Raw genomic sequence first — 6,376 nt, 5'->3', positions numbered from 1 at the left:
TTTTTACACACATTTGGCACTTCTTGCTTACCTGTGTGTTTTTGTTCCTACATTCAGCCTATAGATGATATACTCACTGTCTAGTTAGTTCCTAATGTTTCCTCACGAGTTATCCTTTAAGCCATGCCTAATCCCCATAGGACTGCTTGGTCATGCTCCTTTGTACTATTCGAGAATCCTGGGCTTACCTCTAAAACTTCACTTACCTGATTTGTTTAAACTTCTATCTCCCTGGATCAGTTAGCTTTTGCTGCTTAAAACACCATCTCAAAACTCAGTGGCTCAAAACAACAATCATTTATTATTGACCATGAATCTAAGAGTCAGCTGAATCATTCTGCTGCACTGAGCTAGGTTTGGCTGACTTCAGCTGGGCTCCCTCATGTGTCTGCAGTCAGTTTGTGTGCAACTTGGGGTCTGACTGATTCAGGATGGCCTTTCTTACATGGCTGTTGGTTGGGGGACAGAAGAAGTGGGCCACATGTCTCCCTCAAATTCAACCTGCTAGCCTGGGCTTATGACTATGGCAATTGGCAGAGTTCCAAGAGCAAGAGCAAAAGCTTATGAGACCTCTTGAGGTGCAGGTTTAGTAATGCCATGGTGCCACTGCTGCTACATTGCTTTTGCTCAAAACTCAAGATTTGGTGCAAATCGTATTGCAAAGAGGTGACAATTGAGGCCATTTCTGTAAATGATCTAGCACACTCCTTGAAATCGTCCTCATCAGCAAAGATGGGAACTAAGATTTACTCATTTATCTATGTCCAGAACCCACCAGAAATTAAGGCTTTATGATATGACAGGGCTTTGTTTTATTGCAGATGCTGATGAGTGGAAAATATTGAAGATGCTCCAGGCAAGAGAAGATGGGAAAGTGGAACAAGTATGTTGGTTGTCACCATGGAAAACAGTTGCCATAAAGGAAGACTTCTGATTTTTCTGCTACCAGGACAAACCTGGGAAGTTAGTAATCATATCATTTTCCTCTTCTCCCATATATTCCATGTATCTTCTCCTTCATTGACACCTCCCCCCACAACTCCCCCCCCCCCCCCGCCAACCCAACACACACACAAAGATATTTCTGATGAGGGAAATATAGCTCAGAGGATACTCCTGGTAAAGGCACTCTCTTAATTACTACATAGATCTTAAAAAAATGTTTTTAATGTTTATTTGTTTTTGAAGGAGAACAAGAGACAGAGTGCAAGTGGGGGAGGGACAGAGAGAGAGGGAGACACAGAATCTGAAGCAGGTTCCAGGCTCAGAGCTGTCAGCACAGAGCCTCATGCAGAGCTCGAAACCATGAGCCAGGAGATCATGACCTGAGCTGAAGTCGGACGCCCAACTGACTAAGTCACCCAGGCTCCCTTTGATTACTACATAGATATTTACCACTAATTCTGTCTTCTCTCTCCAAAGATTAACTGGGCTGAGTAGGTATGAAATTTGAGGGTTAATGTACCTCATGAAAATGTCTTCTTTTCTAAGTGTCTTCCTGCTTCACTCTCCTCTCTATGGCTCTTAAGACCAGTGTGTAGGGACAAATCCCAAGAAGGAGCACACTGGAAATATGGAAGATGGAAACAAGTAAGAGACAGCAGTCAAATACAGGCTTAAAAGCCAATACGTCTCAGTCAAGGTCAATTTACAACCTATTAAAATTCTTTCACACAAATATCTACTGCCAAGCTGTCATCTCTAAGGACTCCATTTTGCCCTTCACCAGAGTTTCCTCTCCTTGGAAGAGGAGAGAGGCTGGACTGCAGCTATTCTCAAAAGAGTTTCCCAAAGTACATTTTATTAAATATAATATATCAGTATCACATATTTAAGTATATATAATAATATTATATTATATTATATTATATTATATTAAGTATTAGGATTAGATGTGGGGATGAAGTTTCCATGTTCTAAAATCTTTGGGACACTTTGGGGCACCGGGGTGGCTCAGTCAGCTGAGTTCGACTCTTGATTTTGGCTCAGGTCATGATCTCACAGTTTGGGGAGTTCAAGCCCCACCCTGTCTCTGAGCTGGCAGTACAGAGCCTGCTTGGGATTCACTCTCTCTCTCTCCCTCCTTTTTCCCCTCCCCTACTCAAGGTGTCTCTGTATCTCTCAAAATAAAAGTAAGAAAAAAAATGAAAAACAAAAAACAAAACACAAAAAAAAAACATTTCTAGCCAAATATTAAAAAAATAAATAAATAAAAATAAAATAAATCAAATCAAATCAAATCAAATCTTTGGGACACTTTGAGACATGCTTCTAATTATATATCTATGTCATGGAGGTTAGTATTGCCTGCTATTTGCATGCTAGTTCACCACTGAAAAGTAAGGTGGAATCTATGCATTTCCTTTGAAACATATTTTAGAAAATGATGTTCCAGTTTTCAGAGGATGTAAGGAAATGATAGAATTCCCATTGATACCTAACAAATTACTCCAAAATTTAGTGGTATGACAACCATTTACCATGCTCACAGACTTTCTAGGTCAGGATTTCAGACAGCATATCAACAATGGCTTGCTTCTGCTTCATGATATCTAGGATCTCAGTTGAAAGTCTCAGAGCCTGGGAGCTTGAATCATCGTAAAACTCACTTACTCAAATGTCTAATGATTAATATTGTCTATAGGCTAAAATTTCAGCTAGTGCTTCTGCCCAGAATACCTACTCATGGTCTTTCCATATAATCTGTACCTTCTCACCACATAGTGACTGACTTCCAAAAGAAGGCATCCTGAGAGAGCCAGGGGTAAGCCATGTCAACTTTTATGACCTAGCCTTGGAAGTCTTGTAGTGTCACTTCTGTTACATTCTATTCATCAAGGTGTTCACAATCTGCTGTGGTTCAAGGGGTGGGGGGGAGGGATTGATGGATGGTGGCAAGGCTCTAGGACAACATATGGGACTAGAAATATTGATGTGACTTAAAACAAACAAACACAATATTCCATACTAATTATGTGTGGAAGGCTGTGAGTATATGAGCTTAATAAGAACAGAGAATTTGGATAGGAAAGTAGGGAAGATAAGTTTATAAATGGAGATTAGAAAACACAATATTCTAACTGGTCCATATAAACCATCATGAAATACTTGACACCAGCATATTATATTGCCACAATGAAGCAGCCCAGCATTTGGGAGTTATGAAGTCAGATAAATGAAAATATCTTCTACAATCTCTACATAAGGATGTTTCACTGTATTATGTTTCACTCAGAATTCAAAAAATGTCACTTTGAGGCACTAGTCAGAAACTTACATTCAGCTAATGACTGTGATATAGATGGGAAATTGGATCTGTGCCTATATGCTGAGTTATGAAGAGAATGATAACAAGTATTATATTTAATGAAGGATATTGAATATTAAAATACAAATTACAGGGGCGCCTGGGTGGCGCAGTCGGTTAAGCGTCCGACTTCAGCCAGGTCACGATCTCACGGTCCGTGAGTTCGAGCCTCGCGTCAGGCTCTGGGCTGATGGCTCGGAGCCTGGAGCCTGTTTCCGATTCTGTGTCTCCCTCTCTTTCTGCCCCTCCCCCATTCATGCTCTGTCTCTCTCTGTCCCAAAAATAAATAAAAAACGTTGAAAAAAAATTTATAAAATACAAATTACATGTTATAAACTTCTCCAGTCTTCAGCAACCTTTTAGAATAAATAGTCATGGTTAACACAGACCCTTCAACTTTTTTTTTTTCAACATTTTTTATTTATTTTTGGGACAGAGAGAGACAGAGCATGAACGGGGGAGGGGCAGAGAGAGAGGGAGACACAGAATCGGAAACAGGCTCCAGGCTCCGAGCCATCAGCCCAGAGCCTGACGCGGGGCTCGAACTCACGGACCGTGAGATCGTGACCTGGCTGAAGTCGGACGCTTAACCGACTGCGCCACCCAGGCGCCCCAGACCCTTCAACTTTTAAGAACTTCTGTATTATGGATGTCTTAATGTTTCAGGGGAGATATATGCTCCCCCAAACTCTTGATTTTACTGGTTAAATCCAGGGCTTGGGTGAGGTTTCACTCTCCATCAATCTATACTCCACATTGCTGGGATCCAGCAGTGCCCTGCTGGACATCAAGGGCTGCCCTGGACATGAACTCTTTCGGAGCTTGTTGGAATAGCTGGAGGGAAAAATGTATCTGTTCTTTTTTTGTTGTGCTCTGTTGTTGGAATGGTCTCAAGTTTTGATAGAGTGTTTAGCAAAGCAGCAATTCCTTAGGCATTTATCCATGGAACTGTGTGAAAGGTATAGTCACCTGAGAGTAAAAGTATTTCTCTGAAAGATTACATCTCAGGACACTTGACTAGCTCAGTCAGAAGAGCATGTGACCTTGATCTTGGGGCCATTAGTTCAAGCCCCATGTGGGGTGTAGAGATTACTTTAAAAAGTTATGTCTTACGGTCTTTTGGTTATACCAAGATGGCATCATCCATATCTCCAAGTTACTCTCCCTTATAACTAAAAGAACAAAAACAAAAACAAACCCTAGACATAACACAATAATTCAGCATGGAGAGTCCCTAAAATGTAGAAAGAATAAAGTAGGTTACTTTGGGACTTTTCTTAGAACCTGAGGGACAACATAGTGGTGAGTTCCTTGGGTCTTTTTATTGCCTCCTGTATACCACAGAGTGCTGGCAGAAGCCTCAGATCTAGAACCACCAATAAACACAGAAAAAAAAAAATGTAGCTGCGAAAAAAAGTCTGTTTCCCTCAGCCAAAGAACAAGACAGGATGGCCTACCACCAGAAAAGTTTTTTGAAAATACTTTACACCAAACACTAATGAGAAAATCATACTCTTCAGCCCTGGAAGACTCATCGGGGATGAGTAGAAAGTTGATCTTCCATATCACCTTGCCATCACTCCTGGAAGCAGGGGACTTGCTCCAGTGTTCGCTCTGGATATTGCCAGTGAGGTTGAGCAGATTGCTGATCTTTTATCCCTTTTGTGGCAATAGCAGTGGCTGTGATTTGATTTCCATACAGAGAAGTGCTGGTGAGGCTGAGTGGTGATTCATTCCCCACACAATCGGAGGAGGTAGAGTTCTGATTGTTCTCTGTTCTATATTCTATGACAATGACAATTCTAGTGGGGTCCATCAGTGAGCAGAAATGGCTCTCCCACTCAGCAGCCATGAGACTTAACCAGATGATGTGATGTGAGGTTGGTAATCACTAGTCTTCACTCTCGCTGTTCTTGCCCCCCCCCCCCCATGCCACAAGGACCCTGTGGGCAGCTAAGAATATACAACCATGCAGACATCATTCAACAGCAACAGGAAGACTGCCTATTGAATACAGAAGATTCAATAGAATACAGAGTTTTGTAACATAATATCCAAAATGTCCAGACCATAACCATAAGTAATTCATACCAAGAGCCAGAAAAATCATCCACAGACAAGTACTGATATGAATCAGAGGTTGGAATTTCTTGACAAGTATTTTAATTTTTTTATTAGTTTTCTTTATTTTTGAGAGGCAGAAAGAGACAGCGCGTGTGGGGGAGGGGCAGAGAGCTAGGGGGAGACACAGAATCGGAAGCAGGTTCCAGGCTCTGAGCTGTAAGCACAGAGCCCAACACAGGGCTCAACTCATGAACCGTGAGATCATGACCTGAGCCAAAGTTGGACACTCAACTGACTGAGCCACCCAGGTGCCCCTTGACAAGTATTTTAAAGCAGCCATCATAAAACTGCATGAACAAGTGATTATGAATTTCCTTGAAACACATGAAAAATTAGAAAGTCTCAGCAAAGAAAAAAGTTATAAAAATAGACCAATAGAAATTATAGATCCAAAAAGTAAATAACCTCTCACTCACAAAACAAAGATACAAACAAGCATACAAACACCCCTCAGGGGGTGGGCTCAATGGTAGAGTGGAGGTAATACAGGATAGAATCAGCAAACTTTAGGACAAATCAATAGAATCTTCCTAAACTAGATGATATGGAGAAAACAGAGTGACAAAATTGAACAGAGCCTCTGGGACCTGTGGGAGAATATCAAAATATCCAACATCTGTATCATTGGACTTCAAGAAGGTGAGGAAAGATTAGGGCTGAAAAAATATTCAAAAACATAGGGGCAGAAAATTTCAAAAATGGTAAAAGACAAAAAACCTACAGATTCAAGAAGCTGAACACACTACCAAAAAGGATAAATTCAAAGAATTTCTGCCCAAAGGACATCATAATTAAACTTGGGTAATCTAAAGCCGAAGACAAAATCTTGAGAGTACCAAGAACAGAAAGACACATCCTTATGGGGTGGGCGGGGAATGCCGATTTGAATAACAGTGGATTTCTCACCCCACACGGGAGGCCAGTAGGAAATGGGACATTTTTCAG

The 6,376-nt window shown here is 41.1% G+C and overlaps 1 long non-coding RNA gene across 1 annotated transcript; it reads right to left on the bottom strand.

Annotated features, from left to right (window-relative positions):
* Window positions 1-795: 795 nt before the first annotated feature.
* On the bottom strand, window positions 796-2,786 carry LOC131493115 (uncharacterized). The gene is made up of 2 exons (XR_009252469.1): window positions 2,684-2,786; window positions 796-956 (listed from the first exon to the last, which is right to left on the bottom strand). It is a non-coding gene; the product is annotated as an uncharacterized LOC131493115 (long non-coding RNA).
* Between the last annotated feature and the right edge of the window lie 3,590 nt (window positions 2,787-6,376).

Source organism: Neofelis nebulosa, chromosome 2 (assembly GCF_028018385.1).
Source record: "Neofelis nebulosa isolate mNeoNeb1 chromosome 2, mNeoNeb1.pri, whole genome shotgun sequence".
NCBI lineage: Eukaryota > Metazoa > Chordata > Mammalia > Carnivora > Felidae > Neofelis > Neofelis nebulosa.
This window is presented reverse-complemented; position numbering and strand designations above follow the sequence as displayed.